The following is a 16,946-nucleotide window of genomic DNA, read 5'->3' as shown; positions in this document are numbered from 1 at the left end:
TACAATTTTATGAGCCAACAACGCTTCTGGCCACACATGGTTTGGAAAATGCTAATTTGAACTATAAATTTCCAAAAAAGAATGCAATTATTTTCCAAACTTATGTCATTCTAGAACTCTTTGTTTTACAAAGTCTCCTTTAGCTGTGTCAGGCATTCTGAGTAACACATTTTGGGAATATCAAGTTAAAAGCCTGGAAATATTTTTTGTCCTCACTATAGCAAAATTTGTGTCAGCAAAGAAGTTGGGGGATATTTTTTTCTGCCACTTCAACACTTTTACTGAAAACAAGATCTTTCTGCTTCTACACCACTTATGCCAGAAGATATGATGACCTCTGCGTTATTTTTACACTGATAGTTCTGTCTGTTCTCAGGTTTTCTACTGTTACTCATCAAATGCCAAACTGAAGAGATGCTTGATTTCTTTAAAAATGAACATAAAGTTCCATCAAATACGTAAAATAGTTAAAGGACATTCAATTAGCACTTTTTAAATTAGTTAGAATAATGTATACTTAGAGATTAAATATAACCCCATTATCATTTAACTACCAATATGTTATACATAAAGCTTTGATAAAATTACTTTCCCTTTATGCAAATCGCTCATCTTAATGGTTCTGTGGTGTTCTTATTATGTCTTCTCATATTTTTTCTTTGAAAAATGTGAAACATAAATGATTTTTTTAAATTCAAACTTTCATTATTTCCCTCAAAGTCTAATGTTCATTTAGTTTCCTTCTTTCAACCTGAAAAATGGGGCAGGACAGAAGATTTGACCTTCGAAAGTACTGTTTACCTCCAAGTCAAAAATAGGAAGGAGAAAGGTTAAAAAAAAGAAAAAGTCAAATAAAAGTACATTCTGCCAGTGGAACACCACTTAGCTAAATATTGTCTTCTTTTGCCTCAAAATGCCAGCTTTGTTTAAGGAAGTACTGCAGATTACTGGAAGGTCTACAGTCCACCCCCACTCACATCCCCCACATTATCTCCAGTCTGCAGGTTTCTCCACAATTCTCAGCTTTGTTGTGTTTTCATTCATTTCATTTCTTTGTTTCAAAAGACAAAAAAAAAAAAAAAACCAAATAGAATTAGGAGTATACATGCCATGAACACAAAGACATGTACTATTGTCTAATGTCCCACTTAACTCCACATGTACACAAGGCAGCTCTGATTTTGGTTATATGCTGGTGAAAGATTTCTTAAAGTCTAATTCACCTGCTTAACTCCCAATCCTCCACCCCAATCCAGTAGTTGATCGTATAAAGTCTTATTTCTTTTTCCCCCCTAGTTTTGTGAATATATAATTGATGTAGAACTTTATATTAGTTTAAGTATACAATATAATTATTTGATATGTGCATATATTGCAAGACAAAAAACCTATTTCTAAGTCTCCAATTACTTATCTTAAAAGGAGGACACAACCATTGGAATCCCATACTACCTCATGAATAGAGTAGGAGAAATTAGAGTAACTGATATCCTGGTTGGTATCTTTGACAGCAGACTTTCAAAAATATCCAGTTACTAAGTTTGAGTCAAGCTTGGAAATGTCCTAAACACAAGAGAAGCAGAGGTTGATAGCCATGACTGTCACCTCTCAGACACAGCAGAGGCTTTATTATGGATAGACTGTGCATGTTTTATACCAATAGGAAATTTCCTAATAAATACAGCAAGTTTTTTTTTAAGAGTAATCCCACAAGTTCTTAGTTAAAATCAAATAGGTTTTCTGGGTTTCTATGTAAGAATCAAATGCCTATGACCTGTGCCACAGAATAAAGTCTACAATTCGAGTTCAATTATCACCTCCCTGCAAGCTAACTCTTTAATGAGTCAAATTTACAATCTGCTTTTAGTCACTGTGGAGGACTTTACCTAGTTTAATGTTACTATCATATTCTCTTTGTTTTGTTCTCTTTATATGTTTTCATCCCATTGTACTACATGCATTTTTAGAAGCCACTTCAAATATTTTTTAGAATAAAACAAGCTATAAACAAATTTAATTAACTTATCTTTTGAAATCATTCAAAAATACTAAGATCATATAATTCGGTTTATAGGTCTCATTGTCCCAAATGTGTACCCCTGTGAATACCAGTTAAATTCATCCACTTAATATGTTCTAAGTGCCTATCATATGTAAGGCACTGTTCTAGGTGCTGGGGGAAACGTTGGTGAATAGGATGTCAGTCAGAGATAAGTACCATGGAGGAAAATAAAGCAGAGGAGAGGAATAGGAATGCCATGGGATGGTGGTGAGGTTACAATTTTTAATAAGCTGTCAGAGAGAGCCTCACTGAGGTGACATATTGTGACCTGAAGGATCTGAAGATGAGGGATTAAACCACATAGATATCTAAGGCAAGAGCATTCTAGGCACAGAGAATATCAAGCACAAAGTTCCTGAAGTAGAAGCAAGCTTTGCATTTTGAGGATCAGCTGGGAGACCAGAGTGGCTGGGACTGACTGTTAAGAGATAATAGGAAGATAACTAAAATAATGTTTACTCTTACCATGTGGGATGCATTGCGAAATTTTCTGTGTACTATTTTTTTTTTAAAATGCTGATCACAACTTAGTAAAGCACTAAAGAATTAGTTCCTCACCAATGAATTGTAATATACAACCTTTGGAGGAGGAAGCCATTACCTACTGTTCATGGATACTATAAAAGTTATCTATTCCTAACTAATAATATCTCTTTTTAGGGAAACAGTTGAGTAAGTTAATCCTTATGGTTTATCTTAAATCGTTACAGATAAATTTGATTACTCAGAGAAAAGAAAAGTGGTACTTTCTCTTCTGGAGACCATCAAACTCCCAGTCACGCTAACTACATTCACTACAGCCTGTCTCCACTGAGTCCTCAAACAATGCTTAACTAAGCAGGAGTTTTTTGTTTTTCATTAAGCCAGGAAATAAATGTTAAAAAAAAATTTCAAGGAGAAACATTTAATACAATCTATTAGTATGAGGTTAAATCAAGCTTAAATGCTGTAACAGCCTGGGTGTGAGAGTAGATGCTATTAGAATATTAAATAAAATACCCATCAGGCCCAAAGGTTTTCTCTGCGCAATTAAATAAAAAATAATCTCATTAATTAGACCAAAAGTCAAAGTGATATTAGCTGTTAATTCCTTTGTCACAAGTAGTAGTATAAAGTGAAAGGAAATACTGAGTCTCCTAGGAGTCCAAATGCACAAAAAGGCATTAGTACTAAAACGCTACTCCTATATCAGCAATTGCAACTCACAGAGAGAAATGTGATTTTTATATATATATATATATTTTTAAAGACCAAGAATACAAATACAAACACACACATTTACACACACATATATAACTAAAACAATATTTACTCTTATTATGTAGGATGCATTGTGAAATTTTCTGTTCTCTGTTCCTTCATTATAAAAAAAAATGCTGGTCACGGGAAGGAGGGAGTAGGTGAGTACAGCTCAGTGGTAGAGCCTGTGCTTAGCATGCGCTAGGTCCTGGGTTCAATCCACAGTACCTCTATTAAAATAAATAAATTAATTAAATGCTGGTCACAACTTAGTAAACAAATTCTGCAAACCAGGTATGTGTTATAATACACAACTGCTCTAGAGCATCACCAATGCTAACTTATAATTTTAGGGAAATTTATAGTCTTCTCCTTATTAGAATTATACTAGTATTCTGTATACTCAAAGAAAAATAATTAACATATCCTTCTTATCATGTATCCAACCTGGACAGGTACATGCTTTCAGTGCACTTAAACCATCTACCTTCCCAGGCTTAAGAGCTGAGGGAATGGCTTGCAACTATGTAACAGAACCCTATGGTTGTACTGCACATTTTATGTAAAAGTCCTTTTTTTATGCATATTATTTCACTTGAGCCTCACAACAACCCTGTGAGGTAGGTGGGGAAAATGTTATCAGGTTTACTTTACAGATGATGAAGTTAAGGTTCAGACAGGTTACAAGACTTACGCAGTTATCAAATATCTAGTAATAGGCTGGGAGAATAAGAACCATAAACTTTTAGATTGAGGGCTCTTTTCTCCAAACTATGTAGCCTCTGAGAGCAAATCCAACCTCAAATATTTTTACCATTTCATCCTCATTTTCTAATTGTTGACTCAAGTTTTTATAGCATACAACAAAAGACCTGATTCTAAACTTATCACGCCAAGTTTATGCTTCTCTACCAATGGAACCTTATGGCCACAGGACATATATTCTTTTGGAAAGCACTGATTCCTTGGCTCTAGTCTAAAGGAACATAAGCAATATGAAAGACCCTAAACGCAAAGGAAATTGAAGAGAAATCAGAGGAGAGGATATAAAATGGAAGGTATTAATGGATTTTAGTCCCTTTAGGCTTTTATTTTTGTGAGAGGGTTCAATGGAGGATGAGACTTGAGGCTTCTGAAGTGGATCTAAGTCTTGATGAAGTTATTCAAACTCAAATCTTGAATGTGTAATGATGGTAGGCCCCAGGGTCTTCAAAAACTTGTACTTGATGCTTTAAAACAAAACACACAAAAAATCTACTAGCAAGTCTAATAAATTTTTAAAGGGTTTTGAAAAACAATAACTCTTTTATCAGTAATTAATCAATTGTTAGATACTATGCTGAAAGAACAAAAAAGGAAAACAAAATGAAATAAAGGAAAAGAAAAGGAACAAAAGAGATTTTTAAAAGATATACAGAATGGCTAAATATGTTCATTGGTTTATCTCTTTGATTAATATTCTTCATTTCAAATTGCGACTGAATTTAAAGTTCTTACAGAACCACCTTAGGCTGTGGTCAGATAAACTGATTTTATAATTTCCTGAATCTCTTTCATTGCCATCCATGATATATGATTGTCTTAAAGGGCTTTCAATCTTTGAAAGCATGGCCAAAATATTTGTTGGGTGAGACAATATAAAATGAAGTTGATTTTGTAGGGTAAAGAAAGAAGCTGAACTAGAAATATTACGGTTTGAAAACACTTCAACAATGGAGAAAAATTAAAGCCTTAGAATGGAAAAATTCAGACAACCAGCAGGTTCAAATGAAAAACATAGTAAATCTGACTACTTTTGTGCTCATTCTAAATTATTTCTTGTAAGTGTTCCTATTTTATCTGCTCCAAGAAAAAATTAAGCTTTTAAAAATTAATAATTAAGTTTTATTAAGTTCTGTACTTCGTGCCAGGCACTGCTCTAAGCATTTTAGGTAGATTAATTCATTTAATCCTCAAAGCAATCCCATGAATTATATACTACTATTATCCCCAATTTACATGTGAAGAAATTGAGGCACAAAGAAGTTAAGAAATTCAGGTAGTTTACCTAGCTAGTAAATAGTGGAGTTAGGATTCAAACTCAAGCCCTCCAGTTCCAGAGCACCAATTGACACCCATTACTCTACGAAACTAGGTCCAGTGTAACAAAATTTTCCAGGTCTAGGGTTTTCTTTATATCAGCAGTGTAACATGTCACAATCTTTCACTGCATATTCTGATTAGAAAGTATAGTGACTAATTTAAGTTTCCCAACAGCGGTAACATAGAATCAGTTTCAGAAGTCACTACTCAGAAGTGACATGCCATAGGAATGTCAAAGCAGTTTAAAAAAAAAGCACACCACTAAAATATTACCAGTGGTAGAGGATGACAGGTGACTTTATACTCTTTTGAGGGGAGATATATATATATATTTTTTCTATATCCTAGTTTTTGTAAAGACATGGATTAATTATACAATTTTTTAAAAAGGTTTTAAAAGCACGTCATCACCATTTTTAGCATTAATATATATTAATTTACAAAAAATTATTAAATAAGTTTGTTCTTACTCTCTTTGAAGAGACAAAATTCAAGGTAGAGTAAGCTTTATGGTAACACTGAAATAATAATAGCTGTTATTTACTTAGCATCTAATGTATGCAAACTTTTTACATGTGTTATCTTTACTCTTCTGTAAATTCCTATTGTATGGATGAAGCAATTGAGGCTTAGAATGAATAACAAACTTAACATAACAGCTAGTAGACATTGGAGCCCAGATTCAAATCTGTCTTTACTGCTCTAGAGTCCTTGGTCTTCGCACCACACAATGCAGCCTCTCCAAGTGGCAAAATATCTGTCTTTTGTTGTTAAACACACTGAAGAGACCTTTCTAAAATTCAGGTATTCTTAAACAGAAAATACTAAACATAAATTATTTAAGTTCAGTAAAGGTTATCATTTTGAATATGCATTAACCCAGAGCTGTTTTCATTTAATCAAAAGAGCCTGGGTTGCTACAATTTTAAAGTTAGTTTTCCGGCTTTCTTTCTTCTTGTCCATTCTTGTCAACATGCCTGCCTCGAACAAAAGCACTTGGGCCACTCAGAATTTATTGCTTCTAATATATTGTGGAGTCAGATACCAGTTAATTAAACCTGTTAGAACTGTGCCTAAAAATAAATGAACTGAGTAAGGACCTGAGAAAAGTATATAGATATGTGTCATAATTTGGGAGCTCAGGTAATTTTAAATTACCTGGTTATGGGCAAGTTGAAGTTGGCAGATAAATGGCAGATAAATCAGCTCTAAGTATTTAAATACAGGGATAACAGAATATATACTCATATTGTAATAAATCACTTTATTGCACTATAAAAATTTTTTTTGGATTTGAAAGATACCTTAACAATAATCTGGTACAATCTCCCATACAATGCAAAAACCCCGCTACGATATTCTTCAATGTTCAAACTCTGCTTAAGCAACCCTAATGACTTGGAGTTCACTGCCTCTCAACATAATCTGCTCCACTGTTGACTAGTTCTATCTGTACCTTCTCTCATTTAGAACTAATTTTAGCCTCAAATAACAGAGAACAAGTGTACTTCCCATGGAGTTTATCCAATTCTTCCAAAGTCTTCTATTTTTTGAACAAACTAGCCCCAGTGCCCTCCACCTAGGTCATCACAGTTGCCCTTTTATAGAATCAAAAACTGATTTAAAAACAATTCTCTTATTCTTCAAGGTATATCTAATAATTAATACACAAAAACTGTCTTGTAGGTAATGGGTCTAGTTAATCCACTTTGGTCATACACAATGGAAATGCTAGGAAAGGCTTATGGACCTAGCTCAATTCAAACTGAACAGCAATACACTTTTCAGTTCTCCCTTTTTCCCCCCACGCAAAACAATACCACAAAACAGAACCTTAAAAGATACCTTTAACCATAATCTCACATGTTACTAGATTTCATCCTTCTCATTCTCTGGGTTTTGTTTACCTTCATATCACTTGGGCCCTGTAAATGATCTCAAAACTTCCAAAATTCTTTAAACTGCTCTCACAAATATGAATTAGCTCATAATACAGTCAGCTCTCTGGACTTAAAATTCTGACTTTTTTTTTCTCTTGTGCTATCCAGATAGCTTTCCATGTGGAACTTGTGGTTTTCGGTGGGGGGGAATATATATATATACATACATATATATATATATATATATATGGTATAAAACACCTGACATCCCATAACCTGTTCTATTCGATTAATCATGACTCAGCCCTTAGATTAGTGGCCTTCATTTTGATTTTTAACAAGATACACAATCATGTATTTTATATGATAGTGGCATCATATAGGTATACATCTTACACAGCCTATTCTCAAGCAAGTTTCCAATAAAATCCTTCTACTAATAAAATAAAGATTACTATATCTTTAAATTTCTTGTATAACTCATTTTTCTGACCCACTATTATTATTTCAAATTTCCCCCAATGAAAGTGTGGAGAGACAAAGATGGCTAGAGAAGTCACTGGAAATGTTTGCTGAGTTCCAAAGCAGATAATCAGCCAATTCAAAGTAATATTCTCAATACAGAATGAGATTATCCACACATATCTAAATGATCTTTCTGATTTCCTGGTTTTACTAACAGAGAGAACAAGCCATTCTTCGAAATGCCTTAAGCTAGTTCCAAACATCACGAGCAATGTGAAATAATAGCGGTAAAATTTGTTTAAAGAGTAGAGTCCCCAAATAATAATTAAAATCAAACAAAGCCCATCCCATTCAGTATTACTGAGAGGCTCAGAGGAACCATGCCAATGCAATACTAACCTAGGTTTCAAACAAAGGTAATAGCACTCATATCACCTGGGGAGGTCAGCCACATGCTATAAATTGTACACGAGCATTGAATTCAACAGCACTAAGTACTTTGTTTATGCACAAATCCTTATTATGAATAATAACCTAATGTCAAGGTTAAAAACTGATTAAAATATCAGCAAACCTTCCATGCAGCTCTGAAGTAAGCTTAACTCACTTGTGTAACCCCATTCCTTTTAAACAGGGCAAATAATCATAAGGACAAAAGTCCTAAGGAATAGTTGTGTGCTCCCATAATTACTGAATTAGCCTAAAGCCTTTGTTTCTTAGTATTATAAAAATAAAAACATGTTCACAGTAAAAAATTCAATCCACCAGAAAGAGAATACAGAAAAATCATGAGTCTTTTTCCTGCTCTAGACTTCTTGTCTCATTCCTTAGGGGTACCCTTTCTGTCGCTAGTTCCTCATACAGATTTGAAGAAATTTTGCATGTATATACAGAAATGTATGCTTCTATAAATATAAATGAAAACATACCATACATACAGCTCTATACTGTTTTTCTCCATTAACAATGTATCTTAGAGATTCTTCCATATTTCCACCTAACTTCATTCTAAGAGTTAAAAAGTACTACATTGTATGAAGGAATTTATTTAACCAAGACTTTGTTAAGGGATGCTTAGGTTGTTTTTAGCTTCTTTTGTTTTTCATTTCAAATAATATGGTGATGAATATCTTCTGTGTACAAGTACAAATATATCTGAAAGATGAATTTCTAGAAGTACTGTCTGGTTTTAGAACTGAATAAATTCTAAAGAAGCCCACTGTATCTACAGAGGAGACCAGAAAAACTACAAGTTTAACACTTAGTGATTAAAATGTGCCAAGCACCATCACAAAATTAGAAGTTAAGGTTTTAAAAATTAAAAAACTCCTAAGCTAGGAAAGGTAAATTAGAAAAAAAGAGAAACTTTATCCCATGGGACAGAAAGATAAGAGGCCTGGAGAATGAATCATCTAAGAGATTTTTTTAAAGAACAAAGAAGAGAAAAGAAAATAGCATAAATAAAGCAGGACGTTTTTAAAAGACATTTTTTGGCCTCTTTTCTTGCTTTAAAGTAAAGCATAAAAATAAAATTGGCCAGAAGATTTGGGACATATACTGTTACAGAAACAAACTTTGATGTGAAATTTAAATAACTATTTGAGGCCCCATTCTTATAGGGTTGAAATATACTACCAGGTTCTAAAGTGTTAAAAGGAGATCTCCCCCCAAAAAAGAAAACAGAGCAGTAATCTTCTAGGAATAATGTATTTTGTCAATCTTTTTAATTTCTGATCATTTTTACAGAGAAAACAATTGCCTCATATATGTAGAACAAATCTCTCTCTTTGGAAAGTCCAGATGAAAACATAGTCCTACAATTTCCCAGACCAACCCAGGGCTGTTCTATTTCTCACCTAACATAAAACACAATCAACAACTTACCTTTCCCAAAGTGCTAGGATTTGAATGCCAAAATACAAATTGATTCATGTTTTTGTCCATTAATGGTCCGTGGATTTCCTTAAATGAAGTCCATATTAGAGTCCACAGATATCAGTGTTCTGCAAAACTGAAAACCTCAAGAATGTCAATGCACATATCTAAGTTACCGTGTAGATATCAATTTATTATGAGTAACAGTTATAATAATTATTATGAATATAGGCATTTAGATGTGAAAAATTAGTGGACATGACATTGAACAGCAGACTGAGGTAGCAAAATTAAGACTTTAAGACATTAATACTAACATAAATCTAGAGGATCTCAAAATGTTACTTTGTACCAAATTTATATGTATCCTAAAGGTAAGAGCACAAAAAGGTGGGGATGGTTGGGATACCAACAATTCCCAGAAATTGGGAAAACAAGTGTTAAAGGCAAGCAAAATTTAAAAATTAGATGACTTCAATAAGGTATTTACATGTCTACTTTTATTTTTTTCCAACCCATTTTTAAAGAATATCTTATATTTTTAAATCTTAAAATGCTTACTAGTTTCTCCTTTGTAAAAAAAAAAAAAAACAAAAAAAGCCATAAATCAAGTTTTCCTACTCCATTATATCCATTCTAATGATAAGATTCTAGAAACCACTTAGGAGCTCCTATCTCATGAGACAGCATGAAATCCATACACACAATCACCTCCCTACATCTAGAGCAATCACTGCATCTAGACAGTGATTCATGCCCAGATCACACTACATGGCCTGATGTGTACTTGCACTTTTTTCCACTTGACAACCAAAAATAATTTGGTTGCACTACTTGTTCTTTACGTCTGTGCCCACTCTTTGTCACATTCAAGACATCTAAGCAAACACTTTACAAAGGAAACAATTTAACCTTCAGGGATTCATTCTTTTGGAAGCTTCCCTCAACTGTTTGGAAGGAGTTGAACTTATGTGCACACAACAGGTGAAATCTCTGCTGGATTTTTATAAATTACTATTTTCATCTTTGTTATGAAATAATTCTCTTTTACATCGCAAATGTAAAAGGTATCCCAATTTAAGAATGAAAACATTCAGAAAAAGGAAAGGAAGTTCACATTGCTGAAAAGAAAGTACTTAGAATACTAATTAGAAGCTCAGTGATACAACTGCCGTTTATCGTTTGATGGCCAACTTCCGCCCGGTATCGTGTACCTGGAAGTTATTCTCAGAAAAGTAAAGGAACCTTAAAGAAGCCAAATTGATTGCCTTATCCTCTCTACCTACCCCAGAGAAAAATACTAAGACACATTTCTAAATTTTAATAACCAGAAAACAATTAACAACAATGTCCTGAATCTCTACTGCACTGGCATCCTCAAAACCACAGGTCAGCAAACTAAGCTGGCATCTTTTCTATATTTAGAGAAAGGGATACTGAAGTTCAAAAGTTCCCCCTGCTGAGCCAGAACTGGGTTCGTGAGTTCATTAATTAATTCATTCGACAGCATCTAAAGAATGCTTAACAGTGGCAAGGCCCTATCCTGGATTGAGATGGGAAGACTAAGTTCCTGTCCCCTTCTAGCAGAAAAGGACGGGGGACGGGGTAGGTGGGAAATGAACTCTAGGTCAGCTCATCTCAATGCCCAGGTTCCAAACTCCTCAGCCCTGAGCGCCAATACTCATAAGCCTGTTACCCTCAGTCAACCGACTCCAAAAAGAGAGCCTGTCCATATTCCTCAACGACCTCGGCCCTCACGACCCCGTTCCCAAAGTTCCTCGTATCCCTGTCTCCTCAGGGAGTCCCACGTCAAGGAGCCTTTTCTTCAGCCACCGCCTCATGGGAGACCTACGTTTCTCTACCCGAGCTTGAGGCTTCGAGCAAACGGAGCCCCCAACCCCAACTTCCACCCTTGTCCCGGTCAAGGTTCGGCCCGCAGGTTACCTGCCTGGGATCCACGGTTCCAGGATGGCCACGGAAGCCCCGCCCCGCCCATCGCGACGCCCTCCACAACCAGGTACCGCCTCCGGGGCGTAACTTCCGGGCGTCGCGTCCCGCCTGAATGCCTCCGAGCCCCGCGGTCCCGCTAAGCGCCCACCGCCGCTAGTTGACGTCACTTCCGACCTGTTTCTCGGTACCCCCGGGATCCGGCGCTCTCCGGGTCTTGTTTACGCGGGTTTTTTTTCGCCTGCTGTGTAGCCCAGCCTGAAGAAGTGCATTTTTTGGTTTTCAAGCTTCTTTGCTAGCTTCTGCAGCCTCTTCTACACTCACTTTGCTCCTTCTGTATGTTGAGCTCATCACGGTTTCCCGGACTCCTCAGGCCCTTCGGAGAATCACAAGGATTTCTCAGTTTTGCTCAAGTGATGCTGCCTCTCATTGTAACGGTATTTCCTAGGCAAGTTTCTTAGCCTTTCTGTGCCGTTTCCTCAAGCGTGAAATAGGTTAATACTAGTACCTGGAACATAAGGTTGGTGTTTTATTACTTGGGATAATACGTGGGAAGCGCTGGCACAGTGAAAGCGTTCAAAGAGTTCTAGCTATTACAAGCCCTCTCTGGTTCCCTTTTATGTTGTAACATATAAGTGTTAAAGGGAATTGGAACCAGCTTCCCTGCTATCCTTGGTGTTTAATTAAGGGATTAATTAATGATGCCTGGTACTTTCTCTGAACTGAGAGTCAGCTTGTTTGGGTTCCATGCCTAGCTCTGCTATTAACTAGCCATGTGACCTTAAGCATATCACTTCACCTCTCAGCCTGTTTCCTCTTGAACGTCCTACCTGGAGTAAGCCTTGTCTTTTTCTGTCTAGTAGGAAAAACAAACAAATATGATTATTTCCTGCTGTGACCACTAGATGGCTTCTTTGCTTTGCTTTGCTTTGCTTTGCTTTCCCTCCCCTCCCCTCACTCCCCCCTCCTGCTTCCTCCTGTCTCCCTCCCTCCCTTTCTCCATTTCTTGTTAGTTTGTCTGACCAAAGACATTATTATACCACCTATCTGAACAACCATCTCTACTGGTAAAAATTGAGTATCCTTAGACTGAGAGATGATAAGTCTAAAACGTTTGTTGAATGAATGAAAGAATGAATGGATTCCAGGATTACTTTTGGACCCTTCTATCCCCTACTCCTATTGCCCCTTTCTCTTATTAAAATTCTTCCTTTTTTTTAAGGCGGTAGCAGTGGGAAGAGGAAAAAGAGATGAGAAAGTAGATAGGAGTTGGATTCGGAGGAAAATGGAGAAAAAGGTATTGCTCTGCATCTCAAAACACACATCAGCACATTGTGGATGAAATAATATAATGTCTGAGACTTATTTTAGAACAATACGTGAGGGTTCAGATGACAACAATTGAACATATATTGATATTATTGAAGTTGGGTACATGGGGATTCATAATAGTCCTTCTATTTTTTGGTGTTTGCTTGAAAATTTCTACAATACAAAGTTAAAAATTAGATAGATTATGAGTACATTTCCCTTCCTGTAGACAAGACCAAGTTCAAACCATCCCACTGAATATCAGAATGCTTTTGCTTCATGTTACAGAAGACTTGCCATAGACAGAGTTTTCTGGAAGTAGACACTGATATGGAGATTGGGAGAAAGATTTTTATTAGGAATGGAAGAAAGCAGGACTGGCCAGAGAAAGAATTTGAACTGCTTTTCAGGTCTAAAGACTCTTCAGCCTACCTGGAAGTTCCTCTAGAATGAGTATCACCCATCAGAGTATCTTGTGTCAGACTGAAGTGGCCAGCGCTTTCTAATGCATGCAGTCCACCCAGAAAGGCTGTAATCTCATGCAACATGGCTCTCTGCAGCTGAGACAGACCATGAAGAGACTGACAGCTGAGGGCTGCCTGCTGACCACACTCCAGGAGCTGTCCAGCAAGCCCTTTCTTGAAGGGGAATCTGGGCAGCATCTTTGCATCTTCCACAAAACACAACAGAAACTAACTTAATCAATGAGGGATGTATTGACTTCTGTAAAAGAACTGTTACGACAGGCATCAGGGTTGGTTGCTCCCTCAACTCGGTGATATCATCCAGGACCCATATTTCTTTCCCTCTTTGTCCTGCCTTCAGTGACATCTGTTTCTGCTTATGGCTGACCTTCCTGGAGGTGGCACAATGACTAGCAGTTTATCTTCACATCTGTACACTGTGCATACTCTCAGACAGGATGGACACACATTCAGTAATTCCAGGATGATTCTCAGGCTAGAAAAGAGAAAAATATACATTAGTTTCTGGACTGGGCACTCTAGTCTCTATAATTTTTATCTTTAACTGTAGTATAGGGCTTTACATTGCTCACCATTAAATGTCATGCTGTGACAGACTCACCCTAGAATTCTGTGTTAGTTAGAATAGATAGTGTAATACCACAGTAAATAAACAACCCCAAACCTAAATGTCTGAAAGTAACTTAGATTAATTTCTAATACTAAAATATTACTCTGGGTCTACAGTGAGGCTCTGTTCATGATAGCCACTCAGGAACCCAGGCTGATTGAGCAACCACTATCTTGAACATTGCCAGTAACCAAGCCAGAGGAAAAAAGAATCTGGTAAAGCAGGTGTTAACATGTTTCCACCACTTCTCTCATTTTGTTGGCCACAGCAATGTCAGATGACCTCACTTTCTTCAGTGGGCAGGGAAGTGCAATCCTACCATCAGTAAGGAGGGGAGAAAAATAGAATATTTGTGAACAGCGCCAATGACTCTTACAAAGCCAGCTTTATATTTTAGGTCTCAGTGACAAACTCATCTAGAATTCAGCTGTACCGATCTGTGAATAAAGTACAGAGCAGCAGAAAAGGTCCTCCACAGTTTCTCTCATTTAATTCTATTGTAATGTAAGCAGTTATATACTGTGTGTATATGAAATTTTTCTGACATTATTAGTTGCTCAGCTTGAAAAATAATATAGTTCAAGGCAGAATCAAATCAAAAACCCTGCAGTAAACTACCCAAGCTTCCCTCTTGCGTTTCTTAACCAAAGGTGTGCATTAAAATTCTTTGGGAAGTTTTTTAAAATTGCTGAGTCCACCCAGAATCAGAACCTCCCAGAGGGAATGCCAAATGTGTGCATTTTCAAAATACTTTCTTCTCCCTCTACTCCCTCAGTTAAGATCTGCTATCCCATAATAGTTTGAAGCAGGCAACATGAGGGCACATAGCATGTATTTTAGCTCATTGCATTAACAGTGTCTAGCACCCGTAATTGCTGAATAAAAATATAATTGGTCTAATACTTATTCAGAGAACATTGTACTCAAATAACCCAAATCATATCCACAAGGATTCCATCATCTAACTGTGGTATCTCTAGGAATCCCAGTACAACATTTCTCAGACCTTCCAATGTATTAATCCTCTCAAAAACTGAAATGAAATTAATTTGGCGTATCTTCTCAGTGAACACAATGTATCTTTGATGATCACAAACCATTTTCTTAATGAATTATTCTAATGTTTCATAAGGTATTGATTTAAAACTTACCAGTCAACATCTTTTACCATCTTCATGTCTACTCAAAAATAAAAACACGTGCCTGGTCTTCTGGCCCTTGCCCCTCCCTTGGGGCTTCTCAATGCTATCATCACATCAGCACAATCTCCAGGTTTAAAATCTAGGCAGTTTGATGGGAAAACCTGGAAATAAATAATAGTTGCTAGAACTTGTGATGACTATATTAATGGAAGTATGAGTTGTGCCAACTTGTTTTATTTTGACCTTAACAATACAGGGTATATTAGTTTGAATCCTGTTTGCTATTCAAAACAGATGGAACTATAATCCTAGAGGAAAAACACTATTCAATTTGACTCATCTGAAAGGAACATAACATTAACAACGTCTAATAATATGACTTTTTGCTGAGAACTTTTCATAAGCCAGGCCGATTCTAAATGTTTATTCACTCAAAAAGGGAGAAGACCACACTTGGTGACAAAGAAAAATACAATGTAACTCATATTTAAGAACAACTAGCCTAATAATAAAAAATGGACAAGTATTGGCAAGGATTTGGAGAAATTGGAACCTCAAACTTTGCTGTATATTTTGTATGCTAAATGGTGTCAGTTTGGCAATTCCTCAAAAAGTTAAAGATAGAATTACCATATGACCAAGCAATTCTACTTCTAGGTGTAGAAAATTAAAAACATAATTTACACAAAACCATGTACATTAAATGTTCAAAGCAGCATTGTTTATAATAACCAAAAAGTGGAAGCAACCCAAATATCCACCAACTGATGAATGGATAAACAAACTGTATATTCAGCCATAAAAAGGAATGAAGTCCTGATATATGCTACCAAATGGGTGACTCTTAAAAACATTATGCTAGGTGAAAGAAACCAGACACAAAAGGCCACATATTGTGTGATTCCGTTTATGTGAAATGTCCAGAATATGTAAACTCATAGAGACAGATTAGTGTCTCCATTAGAGTAGATCTGTGTTGGCTAGGGGAGGAGGCGAAAGGGGAATGGTAAGTGACTGCTTTTGGGGGTGTTAAAATGTTCTGGAATTAGGAAGTGGTGATGGTAGATAATATTGTGAATATACTAAAAAATCACGGAATTGCACACTTCAAATGAGTGTCCAGAACAACTTACGTAGTGATTAACTAGAGATAGCTTCTCATATGAGAACTGGTCATCCTAGAGAAAGAGCCTAAAAGGAGCAGGTTTAAGACTGACTTGGTAGCATCTTTAAATATTTGATGAAAGAGTGTTTATTAATTTTGTTTTTGTTTTCAGTGGGGGTTGGGTAATTAGGTTTATTTATTTATTTATTATTTTTTAACAGAGGTACTGAGGATTGAACCCAGGAACTTGTGCATGCTTGGTATGCACTCTACCACTGAGCTATAGTCTCCCCACTGGAAGGAGTGTTCTAAAGAGAGACTTAGTTTATAACAAAAGTAGAGTCAGGGAGTGGAATGTCCTAAGGAACAGGGCAAATTTTTAGCAAGCAGAACTGCCAAGTACTAAGTTCCCCATCATTGGGAGTATTCAAAGAAAGATGGGTAATCTTGTGCTAGGAATGTTGTTGAGGCATGAAAAAAGAATATTGACTAAAGATATGAGAAAGAATATTAAACTGAATAAGCTAGGGCATCTCAAATTATGTGTTTGTAGCCTCTTTTTAAATGGTGCCAGTTTATCAGAATATATATGTGTGTGTGTGTGTGTGTGTATCCAAGGCTCAAAACTTGAGCAAGCCATGTGAAATTATAAAAATTATTATTACTGATAACATCAGTATGTGAAGAAATTATTTTTATCCTGTCTCTCATTTCAGACACTGTATGAGCAGCTTTTCTCCCCA

At 36.1% G+C, this 16,946-nt stretch overlaps 1 protein-coding gene and 1 long non-coding RNA gene across 5 annotated transcripts in view; one reads left to right on the top strand and one right to left on the bottom strand.

The window, feature by feature from the left end:
- Positions 1-4,355: 4,355 nt before the first annotated feature.
- On the bottom strand, positions 4,356-11,631 carry LOC140696766 (uncharacterized). Its single transcript, XR_012073253.1, has 3 exons — positions 11,548-11,631; positions 9,613-9,739; positions 4,356-4,530 (listed from the first exon to the last, which is right to left on the bottom strand). It is a non-coding gene; the product is annotated as an uncharacterized lncRNA (long non-coding RNA).
- A 1,139-nt stretch (positions 11,632-12,770) lies between these two features.
- The window catches only part of EHHADH (enoyl-CoA hydratase and 3-hydroxyacyl CoA dehydrogenase), a 49,521-nt gene continuing 45,345 nt past the window's right edge, over positions 12,771-16,946 (top strand). For 3 of the 4 annotated variants that reach the window (XM_072962227.1, XM_072962215.1, XM_006201014.4), the window contains exon 1: positions 12,771-12,847. The gene's annotated coding sequence lies outside the window, so the exon portion shown is untranslated. The remainder of the gene's footprint in view (positions 12,848-16,946) is intronic. The other variant, XM_072962233.1, reaches the window with a different exon arrangement.

The sequence above is a fragment of the Vicugna pacos genome, chromosome 1 (genome assembly GCF_048564905.1).
Source record: "Vicugna pacos chromosome 1, VicPac4, whole genome shotgun sequence".
NCBI lineage: Eukaryota > Metazoa > Chordata > Mammalia > Artiodactyla > Camelidae > Vicugna > Vicugna pacos.
This window is presented reverse-complemented; position numbering and strand designations above follow the sequence as displayed.